This window comes from Hordeum vulgare, chromosome 6H (assembly GCF_904849725.1).
Source record: "Hordeum vulgare subsp. vulgare chromosome 6H, MorexV3_pseudomolecules_assembly, whole genome shotgun sequence".
Taxonomy (NCBI): Eukaryota; Viridiplantae; Streptophyta; class Magnoliopsida; order Poales; family Poaceae; genus Hordeum; species Hordeum vulgare.
The window spans coordinates 300,672,104-300,691,250 of record NC_058523.1 but is presented as its reverse complement, the minus strand read 5'-3'; positions in this window follow the sequence as shown (position 1 = coordinate 300,691,250).

Here is a 19,147-nt window from a genome sequence, read left to right as displayed (position 1 = left end):
AATGACTTATAGATCCTGTGTACACTCACAAACACATTATATACTTAACCTATAAGTGTTCAAACCACCAAAATCACTAAGGGGCACTAGATGCACTTACAAAATTTAACACCAAAGTTGGGTCTTGGGAGACAAGCCTTAAAAGTGAACGATTTACCAAGCGTGTCCCCATAACAACCCTGAACCTGTTGGGAGCACTCAGTTATGGAAATAAACACCGGTAGCCGAAACTAAGGCGGCAAAAGGAGAACAAATCACCTAGCCAAAGGACAGGCCTTCCGCCTTTTACCAAGTATATAGGTGCATTAATTAAATAGCATTTAAAGTAGGATGATAATCAAGTTTACCATGTTATCACATGGACCAGCTTGCACCTGCAACTAGCAATGCTATAAGAGGGTTGAGCAAGCACTAACCTAGCCAAACAATATTTGCTAGGAGGTGAAGGGTTAGAGGTTTCATGGCAATGTTTGGAGGCTTATTTGTCACGTGGTAGGCAGCGATAAGTAACGATGGAAACGATTCAACTAGGCATAACAAAGGTAGAAACGATGTCAGGGTCACGATCATCTTGCGTGTGAGATCTTCAGACTGTGACTGCTCTTGATCTTCATGAACATACTCAATAGAATCCTCGAACTCGTTCTCAGCACCCAATGCTACCCAAAAGAAATTAACATCCCATAAACATCAACAAGTGATAATGCTACAAGCAATCTGATGCATGTGTGGCATGAAAGGAAGCATGTCATTTCTATAGCAGTCATCTTTCATGCATTACTTGAGTTATTACTATTCTGGATAGAACCTCAAGTTAACTTATTTAGACATGCATGATCATGACAGGAATGGATGCATTAGAGAGAACGGTGCAAAAACATATAAAGAACGTCGCGAACCGAGTTACTGAACTACCGGAAACTACAAAACAAGATACAGATGCTTACGGAGACAAACCAACAATAAACCAGATGCTATGGGCATTCACTTATCTACTGGAGTAACATGCCAAACAAAATACCACACCCTAGTCTTAACAAAGCTAGAACTTTCATGTTGGCACAAACTTCAAAACATGCACAGAATAATTCCTAGAAAAATGACAAAATGCCATCTCATCACAAAATGAAATTTTTACAAACTTGCAAGTCAAAAGTGAAATCCAATGTCACCATTGGATTCCTTGAGATTTTCTACCCAAAAACCATATATCACACTACTATACTTGCATGCATAAAACTACCACAAAAGAGAAACGAAATACTACTCTAAATCCTATTTGACTTATATGTCAGGTGAGAGATTGATTTGGCATATGCCAGATTTGGCATATTCCACTTCTGGAATTATTCCAAACATGGAATGCCCACACAAATAAAACAAAAAACATATATTAATATGACAGGGGGGTCCCACTGGTCATAGACCCCAGGGGCCCCCTAGTGCATGACATGTGGGCCCTATGGCCTACTGTGAGTGGCACAACTACAACACAGAGAATAAAAGGGGGAGTAGAGGGCGTCGAACCCACCACCACTCAGCTCACCATCGTGAACCCAACCACTTGGCTATGCTTAGGTAGTTGAACTAACAAGGGAGCTAAACCCCATATACTAACTCTACTGACAAGTGCAACAGAAGAAATCCCCAAATAAAAAGGGGTGCGCGCGAGGGACTCGAGCCACGACCAATAGGCGAGGCTGCGGCTCAATTGCCATTGCAGTACTAATGTGTACTTTCTAGAACAAGGGCAGAAATCAACACATACAGATTACTCACCTAGTACCACAGAAGAAAACCACGAATTAAAAAGGGTGCGCGGGGCATTCGATCCTGTGAGCTATCGTTCACTTGCGCTACACACGACCAACCGGGCTAGGGTGGTGGATCTCCTCAAGGAGGGGATTCACCCCAGTTGACAAAGAAAAAGGGGCCACCTTCTCTGATCAACAGAGAGGCGCCGACGGTGAACTCTCGCCGGTGCAACGCATGCACACACACGACTATACGCGGGGTACTACATGCACACCTACGCGCTACGGGGCAGCAGACATCTCCCTGGCCTATGCAACAAGCATGCGTGCAAGCGGCTACACATGAGCGGCTGCGACTCACCGGTGCACTCCGGCAATGCATCAATCTAATGCGGGGCGACGGCACTGCAGAGAGACAAGGGGAAGAGCGGAGAGGCGTGGCTCACCAAGGGGCAGAGAAGAGGGGTTCACGGCGATGGAGCGGGGAGGACGACGTTGCTGTCGTTTCACAGAAGAAGCTCCCGATGTTGATGAAGAGGCTGTCGTTAGGGACGGTGAGGGCATCGATCTTGGCGGTTTCTCTCCGGGAAATGGAACGCCACGATCGTCTGCACGCTCCTGGTGCTGCCGGGGAAGAAGGGGACGCCGGATCACCACGGCGTCGAGCACATGCAGGGAGTGCCCATGGTTGCGGTGGTGATTTTGGATGGTTGCCCTGACGGCGCGAGGGGAAGAGGAGGAGGGAACATGCGATGGCTAGGGTAAGAGGGGCTGCGGTGCGGTTATAAGGACCAGAATTGGGACTCGTAGTCGTGTGATGTGACCAGGAGGTCGATCTATGGCTGGCCATGGGGTCGTATAGTGCTGACGCACGTGAGATGGAAGAGAGGGTCGCTAGGAGGGCTTAGGGCCGAAATCTATAGTGGCTCGGCCTGGGACACTCCCTCTCCACGTTTAAAGGTTTCTCAAAAAAAAGAGAACATGGTTTGGTTAAATCATAGCGGCTAAAAGGAAAAGGTTTTGAAGAAGATAAAAAATATATCTGGTCTTCTAAAATCATGACCCATTTTATAAAAATGAGTTGGACATTTCTGGAGCAGCAAAATAAAACACTTCTATTTTAAGTAGAGGTCTGTTTTTAGCAAAACCCAAAAGAGAAAAGTACCAAACCAGAATAGAAAGCACACCACAATTATTAAGAGGGTTTTTAAGGGGGGTGCAACACTTTATTTGACCCAAAACAGAAACTTGAAACACAACTACTAAATAAATTGAAAGAGGGGGCTTTTGCAAGCTTTGGTGCACCAAGGGTTTTCAGAAGATAAAATAGTTGGATCCCATCACACAACAATCGCATTACCACACTCACACAACACTCACACTTTCAATCATACAAGGTGCAACACAAAACAACAAGATGAAATGATATGATTATTGCCGTAAAGGAAAAATAACCCCTTTCCTTTATATATATATACAAGGAACAAGTAGCCTTCGCCACCTATTCCTGAATTAAGGGAGCCATGATGCCATGATGCAACAAGTGATGAAGGCAAACATAAACTCTTATTCAACTCATCATGCCAGCATAGCAAGGTGTCATACAAGGGAAGATTACAAAAAGGGAAGGTGGTGCATTGGGGCTGTTACAACTCTCCCACACTACATGAGGATCTCGACCCGAGATCTAGGACTAGAAGAACTCTGGGAATTCGGAACGGAGGAGGTCTTAACGTTCCTAAGTGGCTTCTTTGTCGGAATGATGTGGCCATCAGACTTTGAGGAACTTGATTGACTTATTGCGGGTCTTGCGTTCAGTCTCTTCAAGGATTGCTACAGGATGCTCATGGAATTCCCACCTTAGAACTTCCAAAAATTTCTAGTCATGCCATCGGGTCCACGGATACAAGGAGAAAATCCATCATTCAACTCCTAGCAATTACACTAACCCATCCACTGTATCACATCCATCAACACATAACCAGATATCTCGGAAACTCATCTATCCGAGACCCTCGAAAATACAACGATACTAAGTATGGCAGTACATCCGAACGCTCTCCACGAGTTCTCGGGATGCCAGACTCCTCTCCACACTACTAGTATTGAAGTAATTTCGAACATCCTCTGTTCTTAGATAATAAGAAATATGAATGATAACAATGCGCTCAAGAATCCACTAGAGCTCAACTCCCCGGAAGAAATCAAGTCACACACGAGGCACCAAGACAGAACTCTGTCACATCGGTATCATATAGATTCCAAAATATCCGCGTGATCCTAATTTGTTTTGAGCCAGAAGAGGAGTAGAATCATAATTTCTTAAGTTGTGAACCTCATGAGAGCATAGAATAGGAGAAAAAGAAACCTACTCTCTGATATAACTAAGACTCAAAACATTTTTACTAGACTCGACTCGGCCAAGTTCGATCAACGAAAGGCTCCTATGGTCGTAAGGCTCTGATTACCAACTTGTAACGTCTAGGATGTGGCACTTTCCTTATTTAGGGGCGAGGCGTCAAAAGGGGAAAGAGTCGCATCTAAGCGTTTCACAAGCAGGATAAACATTGCAATACATAATAGATGGAAGAGTAATAAGATTCCGCTTACACTCGCCACAAGTTAAATTACAGTTCCACACAATCATTCATTATTCAAACACAAAAGAGAGTCCGACTACGGACAAGATAAACGACAAAAGCTAATGTTACCCCGCCTTGCTAGGCCCACGATCACGACCATGGACCTCTAGTAATCGGGGTAGGTCACGTACATCCGGCCACTGTCCTCATCAAACTCCCACTTCAGCTGGTTAACCTCGAACACATCTGTGTGTGCGGTACTTGTACCCGTGGGTGGTTGTAGTAATCAGTGAGCCATGAGGACCCAACAATCTCATGACCATGACATCAAATCTAACTAAGTTGTTGGGGAAGGATGGGGTATGTGTTTGAGTTTGCAGGAGCTCTAAGCATTTATGGTGGCTAACTTACGTAGAATAAGATGAAGTTTGAGTGGTCTACGAATGATCTTCGTGACTAAGAATAATCACTAAGTGATTCTGAACACCTACTTACATCATTCATAACCCCACCATGTTCTCGATTAGAGAAGGAACTCTGAAGAAAATAGTCACGATTACGATCACAGTTGGCAGTTTTAGCTAAGTTATTTCAAGTTATCTAGAACCGGATGTTAACAAAGTTTCCATGTTTGCCACATAACCGCGGGCACGGCTTTCCAAAAGATTTAACACCGCAGGGGTGCTCCAACTAATCCGTCACAAATTACCACATGCCTCATAGAAGTTCTCGATCACGAAACTCGTGATCTCTTCGGATTCCTTAGTGCAAAACCTCAACTCTCAGAAAACCCAAAGTCTCACCGGAAATCCAATGCACAAGATATATAGTTAAGGTAAGACAAGTCCAGCAAGACCACCCGACGTGGCTACGACCCCGATAAGAGCCGCGTATCTCAGTCTCACGACACATCGGATAAGCTACGCGCACGGTGTCTGAAAGAAATCACCCAAGTTGCCCTGGGTTGGCCCCGCACAGTGCTCTAGTTTGGACCAACAGTCATGAGTAGCCCTGGCCCGGGGGTTGATTAAGGTTCCTTGGGGTAGCTATTCCCTATGCTTTTATTATTAAGTTACTAGCAAATTGAACACCAAAGTTGGGTCTTGCGAGACAAGCCTTAACACTGAACGATTTACCAAGCGTGTCCCCATAACAACCCTGAACGTGTTAGGAGGAAATAAATACTAGTAGCCGAAACTAAGGCGACAAAAGCAGAACATATCACCTAGCCAAAGGCGAGGCCTTCCGCCTTTTACCAAGTATATAGGTGCATTAATTAAATAGCATTTAAAGTAGGATGATAATCAAGTTTCCCATGTTATCACATGGACCAACTTGCACCTACATCTAGCAATGCTATAAGAGGGTTGAGCAAGCACTAACCTAGCCACACAATATTTTCTAGGAGGTGAAGGGTTAGAGGTTTCATGGCAATGTTTGGAGGCTTATTTATCACGTGGTTGTTAGCGATAAGTAACGATGGAAACGATTCAACTAGGCATAACAAAGGTAGAAACGATGTCAGGGTGACGATCATCTTGCGCGTGAGATCTTCAGACTGTAACTGCTCTAGATCTTCCTGAACGTACTCAATAGAATCCTCGAACTCGTTCTCAGCACCCGATGCTACCCAAAGGAAATAAACAGCCCATAAACACCAGCAAGCGACAATGCTACAAGCAATATAATGCATCTGTGGCATGAAAGGAAGCATGCCATTTCTATACTAGTCATCTTTCAAGCATTACTTGAGTTATTACTATTCTGGACATAACCTCAAGTTAACTTAGTTAGACATGCATGATCATGGCAGGAATGGATGCATGAGAGAGAACGGTGCAAAAACATATAAAGAACGCCGCAAACCGAGTTACGGAACTACCGGAAACTACAAAACAAGATGCATATGCTTACGAAGACAAAACCACAATAAACCATATGCTATTGGCATCCACTTATCTACTAGAGTAACAAACAAAATACCACACCCTAGTCTTCACAAAGCTAGAACTTCCATGTTGGCATAAACTTCAAAACACGCACAGAATAATTCCTACAAAAATGACAAAATGCTATCTCATTACAAAAGGACATTTTTACAAACTTGCTCAAAAGTGAAATCCAATGTCACCATTGGATTCCTTGGGTTTTTCTACCCAAAAATGATATATCACACTACTATACTTGCATGCATAAAACTACCACAAAACAGAAAAGAAAAACTACTCTAAATCCTATTTGACTTATATGTCAAATGAGAGCCAGATTTGGCATATGCCAGATTTGGCATATTCCAAATATGGAATGCCCACACAAACAAAACAAAACAACACAGATTCATATGACAGGGGGGTCCCACTGGTCATAGACCCCAAGGCCCCCATAGCGCATGACAGGTGGGCCTTGTGGCCCACTGTGAGTGGCACAACTACAACACAACAAAATACAAAGAATAAAAGGGGGAGTAGAGGGGGTCAAACCCACCACCACTCGGCTAACCACCGTGCACCTAACCACTGGGCTATGCTCGGGTAGCTGAACTAACATGGGAGCTAAACCCCATGTACTAACTCTACTGACAAGGGCACAGAAGAAAATCCCGAAATAAAAAGGGGTGTGCGCGAGGGATTCGAACCCACAGTCAACACGCGCGGCTGGGGCTCGATTGCCACTACCGTAGTAACGTGTACTTGCTAGAACAGGGGCAGAAATCAACATATATAGATTACACACCTAGTAACAAAGAAGAAACAACGAATTAAAAAGGGCGCACGGGGTATTCCATCCCGTGGCCTATTGGTCACTTGCGCTGCGCACGACTAGCCGGGCTAGGGTGGTGGATTTTCTCAAGGAGGGTATCCACCATAGTTGACGAAGAAAAAGGGGCCACCTTCTCTAGTCAACAGAGAGGCGCCGATGGCGAACTCTTGCCGGTGCAACGCATGCACGCGCACGGCTATGCGCGGGGCACTACGTGCATAGCTACGCACTACGGGGGAGAAGGCATCTCCCTGACCTACGCAACAAGCATGCGGGCGAGCGGCTGCGGCTCACCAGTGCACTATGGTGATGCATCGATCTAACACAGGGCGGTGATGCTGTAGAGAGGCAAGGGGAAGAGAGGAGATGCATGGCTCACCGAGGGGCAGAGAAGAGGTGTTCACGGCGACGCAGTGGGGAGGACGACGTCACTGTGGTTTCACAGAAGAAGCTCCTGACGTTGACGAAGTTGCGGTCGTCGGGGATGGTGAGGGCGTCGATCTTGGTGGGTGCTCTCCGCGGAAATGGGATGCCATTGTCGTCTCGAGGGTCCTGGTGCTGCTGGGGATGAAGGGGACTACGGATCACCCCAGCGTCGAGCGCATGCAGGGGGCGTTCATGGCTGCGGTGGTGATTTTGGAGGGTTGCCCCGACGGCGCGAGGGGAAGAGGAGGAGGTAATAAGTGATGGCTAGGGTTAAAGAGGTTGTGGTGAGGCTATAAGGACCGGAACAGGGACTCGTGGCCGTCTGATGCGATCGGGAGGTCAATCTATGGCTGTCCATGGGGTCGTACAATACTGACGTACGCAAGGTGGAAGAAGGGGTTGCCAAGAGGGCGTTGGGCCCAAATCTACAGTGGCTGGGCCTGGAACACTACCTCTCTATGTTTAGAGGTTTCTCAAATAAAAATGGAAGATGTTTTGGTTAAATTACAAGGGCTAAAAGGAAAAGGTTTTGAAGAAGATAAAAATATATGTGGTCTTATAAAATATTGCCCAATTTTATAAAAATGACTTGTGCATTTTTGGAGCAGCAAAATAAAACACCTCCATTTTAAGTAGAGGTCTGTTTTTAGCATAACTCAAAAGAGAAAAGTGCCAAACCAGAATAGAAAGCACACCACAATTATTAAGAGGGTTTTTAAGAGGGGAGCAATACTTTATTTGACCCAAAACAGAAACTTGAAACCCAACTACTAAATAATTAGAATGAAGGGTTTTTTGCAAGCTTTGGTGCATCAAGGGTTTTGAGAAGATAAAATAGTTGGATCCCATCACACAACAATCACATTGCCACACTCACACATCACTCACACTTTCAATCACAGAAGGGGCAACACAAAACAAAAAGATGAAATGACATGATGCCATGATGCCATGATGCAACAAGTGATCAAGCCAAATATGAACTATTATTCAACTCATCATGCCAACATACCAAGGTGTCATACAAGGGAAGATTACAAAAAGGGAAGGTGGTGCATTGGGGCTGTTACAAGTATCCCCAGCGGAATATCTCCGTTGGAGAGCAAAACTTCTCCTGCCCAGGTTCCGCCTTGAGACAGGGATGCTTCATCTCGAAAACCTTCTTTTAATTCTTTCTAGGAAAATAACATCATATAGGAGAAAATGAGCATTGGAGGCCTGCTCGTGGAGCCATGACTTCACTAGGCGCCCTGGGAGTAGGGCGCGCCCCTTGAGATCGTGACTCCCTTTTGGGTCCCTTCCAAGTATTTCTTCCGCTAGTATTTTTATATGTTCAGAAACAATTATCTTTTAATTTTTAGGTCATTTGGAGCTCCAAAGAATATCCAACTACGCTGTAGACTTTTAAGGTGTAGAATTCCAGGTGCGAGTAATTTCCCTCTTCATATACTTCTTGCAAATTAAGAGAGAGAAGGCATAATAATTGCATCATAGTGATCAAGCATATTGTAATTAAAAGTAGGAAATCCTGATGCGAAATGGATGGATCAATATCCAAACTTCTGTCTAAATGAATCTTGATGAAATTCTTCATAAGACTATTGCTTCCATGGGATGAAGTCTAGTGATCCTAAGTTTGATGAATGCCTTTTTGAGCTTTGAGATCTTATGCGTGCTAAAGGATATGTTAGGACTATCAATAATATCATCTTGGAAAGCACTCACATTCATAATCATGAACATTGTCATTGTTATAAAACTAATGACTCATTTAGCCTAGGTAATGAGGGCGCCTTAAATGACGTATATGGTGCTAATTATGGATAGAGATTATGTAGAATCTTAGTCTCGTGTCAAATATTAGAGACTAGATGTCCACAGGAAAAGAGTGGATTCTTGATAGTGGTTGTACCTACCATATGACGAGGGACAAAGACATGTTTCGTGAGCTTGCTTGAAATGATGGACCGCACAAGTATGTGACTTTTGTAGACAACTCCAAGGGTAAGGTACTTGGCCTTCGTAAGGTTGCCATATCTCATGATAGCTCTATTCAAAATCACATGATCGTTGAATCTCTTGGCTACAATCTTCTTTCAGTGTCTAAACTCGTCAACTTCGGTTTCGATGGGCTATTTACTAAAGTAGATTTCCAAATGTTTCATTGAGATAATCATAACATGGTCTTTAGCAGTATTCCTAGAGGTGATCTATACATTGTTGATTTCACTAAGAGAGCCTAACCTTGGAGTTATTTTATTGCAAAATCCCCTAAAGATTGGTTATGGCATAGAAGGCCAGGACATGTGGGTATGCGTAATCTAGACAAGTGTCGGGAACGACAGTCTTTGGGATCGGCAAGGTCCCTTTGCGATTTGTCTATGGGGATTGATGTGCACAAATAGCGGAATCAACACACACAAGAGTCGTTTACCAAGGTTTGGGCCACCGTTATGTGTAAAATCCCACGTCTCGCTTTAGCGGATTGATTGTGTGTATATAGTCTAACAACAAGGAGCGCAACTTGCTTACAATGGTGCACAGGAAGTGCAGCTACAGTGCAAACAAGAAAGATTTCAACCCTTGTAAAGGTAACCAAGGACCTCCTTTTATAGAAAAAGGGATTACCACAATGGCAAAACAGTCATTACAATGGGTAAATAGTGGCTATAGTGCCAAATACCTATCTCTGACGAGTTAGGACAAACACATTAAATGCGCCGTGAGGTGTCACGCTTGAGGCATTCCCCAACAAGGGATGTATCTCCCCTTTGTCAAGCTACCTCCTATTTTATTGCTGTTGGATTTCGGGCTCCGCAAAACCCTAAGGATTCGAACTCGAGGGTGCACGCAGAGGCCACTCAATAGATTTGGTTTACCAGACTCGCTACACATTGGGCAAGGCTCAGAGCTCATGCGATGGTGAGGAGAACATAGGACACAACAGTTTACCCAGGTTCGGGCAGCTGCAAAGTGTAAAACCCTACTCCTGCTTTTGGTGGATTGCCTCTCACGGAGGTTTGGGGATGAACTAGTATAGTGCTCTTGAGCCTTCGGAGGCCAAGTGGTTAGGCGTCTTACTCTAGGGTTTCGATGATCCGATCCCCTTGCCAAGTATCCTACCCTCTCTATTTATAGAGGTGGCCAGGGTCCTCTTCCCTTACCGTAGGTGGGAAGGGATCCCACAATGTCCAGTTTCGGTGGGAGACAAGGGAACATGCTTCCCCTGTGAAAAGTGGTCTTCACGTGCAAAGTAACTGTCCACGCCATTAGAGACGGGCCCGAGGATGACGTTTTCCCTACTGGCAGGCGACGGCGGCTTCCTTGCGCCAGAAGGGAAACCTTTGGACCCCTGTACGCCCTGTCCACTTTGCACCAAAGGGGAAACTACCCCGCTCTGCCATGTGCCGCTTGCGTGTCCTTTCCTCGCGTCACCTTTGACTCCTGAAGCTGGGCCTTACCTTGGAATGTCCGCCGCTTCCTCGGGGTCCCGAGGAGGCCTCGTGTGGGTCTTTATGCCGTTCCTGCTCGTGAGGTTGGCCCCTCACGAGGGCCTTCTCAAGCCCACCGATGCTTGGTCGGTGGAGTTGGCCAGCCCTGGGCCGCAGACAGGCGAGTCTGGCTACCCCTGTTCCCAGAACGCCGACAGTAGCCCCCTGGCCCGAGGCGCGCCCGGCCTGGCTTCCTAGTGAAGCCCTGGAGGCAGACCGAAGCGTCGCGGGTCCCAAATGTCTACGGGTCAGGCTTCATGCATGCCACGCAGCCTAGTGGCTACACTCCTGTTCCTGAGGCGCCCAGAGGCACGCGTGGTCAAATTGATGTGACGCCTGAGTGCAGCACCGGCCATCATTGCTCCTTGGGGCGACGACTGGGCGCCCGCCATGTGGGCATGTCCCCTTGTGTACTGCGCGAGAGTGGGGACGCGAGGGGACGCCAACCCGCTTTGGGCCGCCTATTTAACCCGGCGAGAGCGATACGGCTTGCGTCGCCCAGTGTTCTCCGCTTCCCCCCTTGAACCCTTCGTTCCCTCAGCATGGTGTCGATGAGGAAATTCTCTGCCACCGACAAGGGGAAGGTCCTTGGCGAAGGTCCTGCTACTACACCCACCAAGAGGGGGCAAGGCTGCCCCGGTAGTATGCGGCGTGGCCGTCAGCGGCCTTCGGCGGGCGCGGTCGTGGTTCTGCCCGCCGGGGGATCTCTATCGACGGCAATGGTGTGGCGTAGACTGGAGCGGGTGCCCGCAGCGGCCAGAGTGGGAGATCGGTGATGGCCATCGGGCCACCTTGCCCGTGGATCCACTCGGCCGGTACGGAGATGGAGTTCATGACGTGGGTGGAGAGGTCGGAAATCGTTTGTCTCCAGCTTCCGAACTTCTTCGCAAAGACGCTACCGGCCGACGGGCCTCGGGGCCTCTAGTTGTAGGACGACGGCTGCTGTGGCCGGGCATCCTGGGTGGAGGTTGAAGTCACCCCCGACGGCTACGTGTATCTGAAGCGCGGGTGGGAGACTTTCGCGTGCGCCCGAGGCCTGAAGGGAGGCGCTACCTCCTCTTCAAGTACGACGGGGAGGCAACGCTCTTCGTCAAGATCTTCGGGGTCAAGGGCGATCGCCTAGGCTACTGCCCGGAGGATGCCGGTTGTGGTGGTCCGGTGGATGAGCCCGTCTCCGATGGCGGGTGCCGATCCCCTAGTGACGGCGATACTTCCTCCGGAAGGAGCCCGAGCGACAGGAGCGACAACAACTATGCTGAGCCGCTTCGTCGCCATGCCCGAGCCTCGGGGAGGAGCCCCTATGCACTGCGCCGCCCGTCTGCTCCTGCAGCGCCTGTGAAGGAGGAGGAGGACACAGACTAAGTGTCGGCGTGCGGGTGCCGGATTCCAGCGGCGGCGGCCCTCCTCCGGGATCTCCATCGCTAGCTGTCTGCTCCTTGCTTTTGACCCTGCATGCATAGAAGCTGGGATAGGCCCTTCGGGCATTTAATGGACTTGGGCGGCTGCCTCCTTTTGTTAGTGATGTTGCTTCTATTTTGGTCTAGAGACTTAGCTTGGTACGCTTGCGGGGAACTCCTTCATTGTGACGCATGATTGTGGTTCTCGGGGGGTGGGCCCATTAGTCGGTTGGTCTTTTCCTCGCTGCACGTGAAGTGGGTCGATGCTCTATGTTTGCTAGACCCGGTCCCGCACATCTCCCTACCGTCGTGAGGCATGACCCGTTATCAAGGTCATTCATCATGGGGCAAAGCCCTGGCACCAGGGTGCCATGTGGCTTTGTGACTGGTAAGGATCATGAGGCGCTATGCTCAGGAGCCCCCCTTACGCATTCAAGTGACTCTACGTCGACAGGTCCCAGCCCTGCACATTTCCCTGCCGTGAGGCGCGACTTGTCAAGGTCGTCCCTTGCAGAACAAGGCCCTGGGACCCGAGTACCAGGTGACTTTGCGACCGATAAGGTTCCTGAGGCGCGGTGCTCAGGAGCCCCCTTAGACGTTCAAGAGGCCCTCGCGAGTTCTGTTTTTGGAGGTCCCTAACCTGCATTCAGGAAGCTCTGTGTCGGCAGGTCCCGGTCCCGCACAATTCCTCGCCGTTGTGAGGCACGACCCGTTACCAAGGTGGTTCCTCACGGGGCCAGGCCCCGGAACCGGGGTGCCAGGTGGCTTTATGACCGGTAAGGCTCCTGAGGCGTTGTGCTTAGGAGCCCCTTAGGCTCTCAAGTTGTCCCAAGATAAACAACTGTTGTGAGGAAAAACCAAATGTTGTTCCCTCTCCAGGCTGGTGTATCGAGCCGTGAATGAACCTCTTGAGCGAGCGCTGGTAGGCGTGAGTATGCCGACTCGTCAGTGAGTACCACATGTGGATTCGGGCGCCAAGGCCTTGGTGAGGTGCCGACACCGTGCCCCCAGCCCCTGCTCGCGGGGTACGAGCAGGTGAGGGCAGACGGACGCACGACTTAGACGGAAAGAGCATGCTGCGAAGAGTTGCAGGGAAAATAAGTTTTTGCGGAAAGCTTCATTTGGAAAGTCACCGAGTTTTTATTTCATAAATACGAGTAAATCCAAGCCAGAAAAAGTAAATGCAAGCCGCGTCCGACACCTAATCTATTGTCCGCCTCCGTCGCCCCCAACACTTAGCATAGGGCTTCCACTAGGCGTGGGGTGGACCTCTTCCGCGTCCTCGGGGGGCCCTGGGCGTATACAGCCTCGCTCAGTGAGTACCACATGTGGATTCGGGCGCCAAGGCCTTGGTGAGGTACCGGCACCGTGCCCCCAGCCCCTGCTCGCGGGGTACGAGCAGGTGAGGGCAGACGGACGCATGACTTAGAGGGAAAGAGCGTGCTGCGAAGAGTTGCAGGGAAAATAAGTTTTTGCGGAAAGCTTAATTTGGAAAGTCCCCGAGTTTTGATTTCATAAATACGAGTAAATCCAAGCCAGAAAAAGTAAATGCAAGCCGTGTCCGACACCTAATCTATTGTCCGCCTCCGTCGCCCCCAACGCTGAGCATAGGGCTTCCACTAGGCGTGGGGTGGACCCCTTCTGCGTCCTCGGGGGCCCCTGGGCATATACAGCCTCGACTCGTTATGACGTGACAGTGTTACGGTGGGGGTGTATCTGGGAGGTCGCGAGGATGCTTTGGCCTCGCGAGTGTTCCTACCCCCGAGGCATTAGGCGTCTGATTCCGGAAGTCATTGGCGGACTGTGTTGATTTCCTTCATTTTCCCCACTAGGAGTGGGATGGACCCCTTCCGCGTCCTGGGCGTATACAGCCTCGACTCGTTATTATGTGAGAGTGTCACGGGATGAAGTAGGTTCCGGAAGGATTGAAGGACGATGCAGAGGCGACGCGGAGGCAGTGCACGGGCGGCGTAGAGTCGTCATGGGTAGAACTTGCGGAGGTGCTGGATGTTTCACGCGTTCTGGATGGGAACTCCTTCTCGAGTCTCTAGACGCACGGAGCCAGACCTGGAGACGTGGATGACCTTGAATGGGCCCTCCCACATGGGCGAAAACTTATGCAAGCCTTCCGTGGATTGGACCCGCCTCAGGACGAGGTCGCCGACTTCGAGGGTCGTGGAGCGCATGTTGCGGCAGTGGTAGCGCTGCAAGGCCTGCTGGTACCTCGCGGCTCGGAGAGAGGCCCGGCGGCGCACCTCCTCTCCAAGCACGAGGCCCGTCCCCCGCGCAACCTCCTGACGGTCCTCATTGAATGCCAAGACCCGCGGGGAGCGGTGCTTGATTTCGCGGGGAAGAACCGCCTCTACTCCGTAGATGAGGAAGAACGGGGTCTCACCGGTGGGCTTGGTTGCACAGGTGCGGATGTACCACAACACCGACATGAGCTCATCCACCCAACCCCGACAGCAAGCTTCGAGCTTCTTCTTGAAACTCCTCACTTTGAGACCCTGCAGGACCTCTGCGTTGGCGCGCTCCGCTTGGCCATTGCTCCACGGATGGGCCACCGATACGTAGCACATATGTGTATCGAGGTTAGCACAGTAAATCTTGAAGAGCTGACTGGTGAACTGCGAACCGTTATCAGTGATGATGCGGTTGGGGATGCCGAAGCGGCTCACGAGGCCCTTGATGAACTTGACGGCAAACCCGGCCGGGATGGTGCGCACGGGTTCCACCTCCGCCCACTTGGTGAATTTGTCGATGACGACGTAGAGGTAGCGGAAACCCCCCGCGGCCCGCGGGAAGGGCCCCAATATGTCCAGCCCCTAGACCGCAAAAGGCCAGGTAAGCGGGATGGTCTGGAGGCCCTGCGCAGGCTGGTGGATTTGCTTGGCATGGAACTGGCAGGCCTTGCAGGACATGACAAGCTCGGTGGCATCGTCTAGAGGTGTGGGCCAATAAAAACCTGACCTGAACGCCTTACCTGCGAGCGTGCGCGAAGAAGAGTGATGTCCGTAGTCCACTCCATGAATGTCGGCGAGTAGCTCACACCCTTGCTCCCTGGAAATGCACCGCAGCGCGATGTCGTTCGGGCGCCTGTGGTACAAGGCGCCGTCTCGCACGTAGTAAGCTGAGGCTTGTCGTACTACGCGTTCTGCATCCTCCTCCTTCTCCGGTAATGTGCCATACAACAGATATGCTTCGAGTTCCTGCATCCAGTCGTCGTCTTGAGCGTCCAGGGCCAGGAGCAGTTGAGCCGCCGAGGCTTGACCACAGTCCAGAGCCCTGAGGGTGGTGCTAGGGGGAGCTCCTTTCCGTGCGGCGCCGGGTCCTCAGGTGACAGCGTCGCGGAGGGCTTGAAGAGTCGCTCCTCAAAAATGCCTGGCTCCTGAGCCTCGTGACGCGAAGCTCTTTTGGCGATGTCGTCCGCCTCCTTGTTTTTGCCTCACGGGACATGCTGCAGCTCCAGGCCTTGAAAACGTTTCTCGATCTTACGTACCTCCTGGAGATACGCCTCCATATGCTCGTCCTTGGGTGTGTACTCCTTGTTGGAGAAGTTGACGAGGAGCTGAGAGTCGCCCATCACGGTGAGGCGCTGGACCCCCAAGGCCGCTGCTGCCTTGAGGCCGGCGATGAGGCCCTCTTACTCCGCTATGCTGTTAGAGACCTTGTCCCCCCGTTGGAAGTAGAGCTGCCCGACGTAGCGAATATTGTCTCCAATCTGGGAAGTGAGCAGGACTCCAACCCCCGCTCCCATTCGCGCAAAGGCCCCATCGAAGTGCATTGTCCATCCCTTGGGTGCCTCTGCTCCGGGGGCAAGGGATTGGTTCCCTTCCGGCCCCCGGTCTGGCGCGTCCGTCCATTCCGCCACGAAGTCAGCTTGGGCAGCTCCTTTGATGACCCTCGTCGTGCTGAATTCAATGTTGAAGGCCTGAAGCTCGATGTTCCACTCAGCAACACTTCCTGCCATGTTTGGGTTATGCAAGATCTTTTCCAAGGGGTAAGCGGAGACGACCTTGATTGGGTGTCCTCGGTAGTAGTGATGCAGCTTGCGCAAGGCGACGAGGAGCACCAGAAGGAGTTTCTGCTGCATGGGGTAGCGCAAGTGTGCGTCCCAGAGTACCGTGCTGACGAAGTACACGGCATGCTCGACGAGGACGCGACCGCCCGGGGCGTCGTGATCCTTGGTGACTTCAGGAGGTTGGGACGCTTCATCGTCCGAAGTAAGATAGGGCCTGATAACCCACAAGTATAGGGGATCACAACAATTTTCAAGGGTAGAGTATTCAACCCAAATTTGTTGATTCGACACAAGGGGAAGCCAAAGAATATTCTCGAGTATTAGCAGTTGAGTTGTCAATTCAACCACACCTGAAATACTTAGTATATGCAGCAAAGTATCAGTAGAAAAGTGGTGTGAAAGCAACAGTAGAAATGGTAATAGTATCAGCAGTGATAGCAGTAGCGGTAACAATAGGAGCAGTGTCGGCAGTAGTGACAGAGTAACAATAGCAGCAGTGACATCAATAGCGGCAAAGTAACGTAGCAAGGACCAGTAGGATAAACTCATAGGCATTGGATCGGTGATGGATAATTATGCTGGATGACATTCATCATGCAACAGTTATAACATGGAGAGATATGTAACTAGCTCCAGTTCATCAATGTAATATAGGCATCCATTCCGTATATAGTCATACGTGCTTAGGGAGAAGAACTTGCATCACATCTATTGTCCATCCCTCCCGTGGCAGCGGGGTCCTAATGGAAACTAAGGGATATTAAGGTTCTCCTTTTAATAGAGAACCAGAACAAAGCATTAGCACTTAGTGAATACATGAACTCCTCATACTATGGTGATCTTCAGGAGTGGTTCCGGCTATTGTCACTCCGGGGTTGCCGGGTCATAACACATATTAGGTGAATACAACTTGCAAGATAGGATCAAGAACACACATATATTGATGACAACATAATAGGTTCAGATCTGAAATCATGGCACTCGGGCCCTAGTGACAAGCATTAAGCATGGCAAAGTAGTAGCAACATCAATCTCAGAACATAGTGGATACTAGGGATCAATCCCCATCAAAACTAACTCGATTACATGATAGATCTCATCCAACCCATCATCGTGCAACAAGCCTACGATGAGATTACTCACGAACGATGAAGATCATCATGGAATTGGCGATGAAGGAAGGTTGGTGATGACGATGGCGACGATCTCCCCTCTTCGCAGCCTAGAACGGACTCTAGATCTGCCCTCAAGAGGAAGAACAGGTGGTGGCGGCGCCTCCGTATCATAAAACGCGATGAACTCTTCTCCTTGATTTTTTTTCCGCACGAAAGGGATTAAATAGAGCTGGACTTGGAGGTGGTGGAGCTCTCAGGGCCCCACAAGCCTGCTAGGCGCGACCAGGGGCCCCGCGCCTGGTGGGCTTGTGGGCTCCTCGCTCCACTCCTCCGGTTTATTCTTGCGCCAGTATTTTTTTTATATTCCACAAAAAATCCTCGTAAATTTCCAGGTCATTCCGAGAACTTATATTTGTGCGCAAAAACAACAGCATGGCAATTCTGCTTGAAACAGCGTTAGTCCGGGTTAGTTCCATTCAAATCATGCAAATTGGAGTCCAAAACAAGGGCAAAAGAGTTTGGAAAAGTAGATATGAAGGAGACGTATCAAATCCCCCAAGCTTAAGGACTTGCTTGTCCTCAAGAAATTCAGTTGACAAACTGAAAGAGACAAAAGAAAAACTTTTATGAACTCTGTTTGATCTTGTTGTTGCAATTATGTCTAACTCATATTTAGATTTTCAGCAAGATCATAAGCTAATCACATAAGCAATGACATCTAGGTCTCAGGAGGAACTCATATCAATGGCATAATCAACTAGCGAGCAATAATGATGAGTTTCAAACGTCAACACTTCGATCAAAAATATCATGAAGCAGTATGAACAGATGGTATCTCGCTTGCTCTTTCTGAGACCGGAAAACATAAATGCACAACACCTTCAAAGACGAAGGGCTGACTGAACATTGTAATTCATGGCAAAGAAGATCCAGTCACAATCATACTCAATAACAATTAAAAGCAAAGCATAGAAATGACAGAGGTGCTCTCTAATTGGTGCTTTTATAAGAAGAGGATGACTCAACAAAAAACATAAATAGATAGGCCCTTCGCAGAGGGAAGCATTGATTTGCAGAGGTGCCAGAGTTTAAGCTTTGAAAATAGAGATACATAAATTTGGGTGGCATGCTTTCATTGTCAACGCAATGACCAAGATTTTTCACCATCTTCCATGCTACACATACTATAGGCGGTTCCCAAACAGAAAAGTAAAGTTTTGACTCCCCCACCACCGATCAATCACACTCCACGACTAGCCGTATACTCGGGTGCCATCCATACCAACAACAATCCAGGGGGAGTTTTGTTTGCAATTATCTTTTCGATTTGAGCATGGAACTGGGCATTCCAATTATTGGCCCCTTTCTCGTGAATGATAGTGAATAAACACATATTGAGGATAGCACGCCTAGCATGGAAGATACTGATCGCCCCTTGTCACCACATGAGCGGTTCGGGCTTGCAAAACAGATTATTTCTTGAAGGTTTAGAGAGTCGCACATGCAAATTTACTTGGAACGGCCGGTAGATACCGCATATAGGTAGGTATGGTGGACTCACATGGAACAACTTTGGGTTTATGGAAGTGGATGCACAAGCA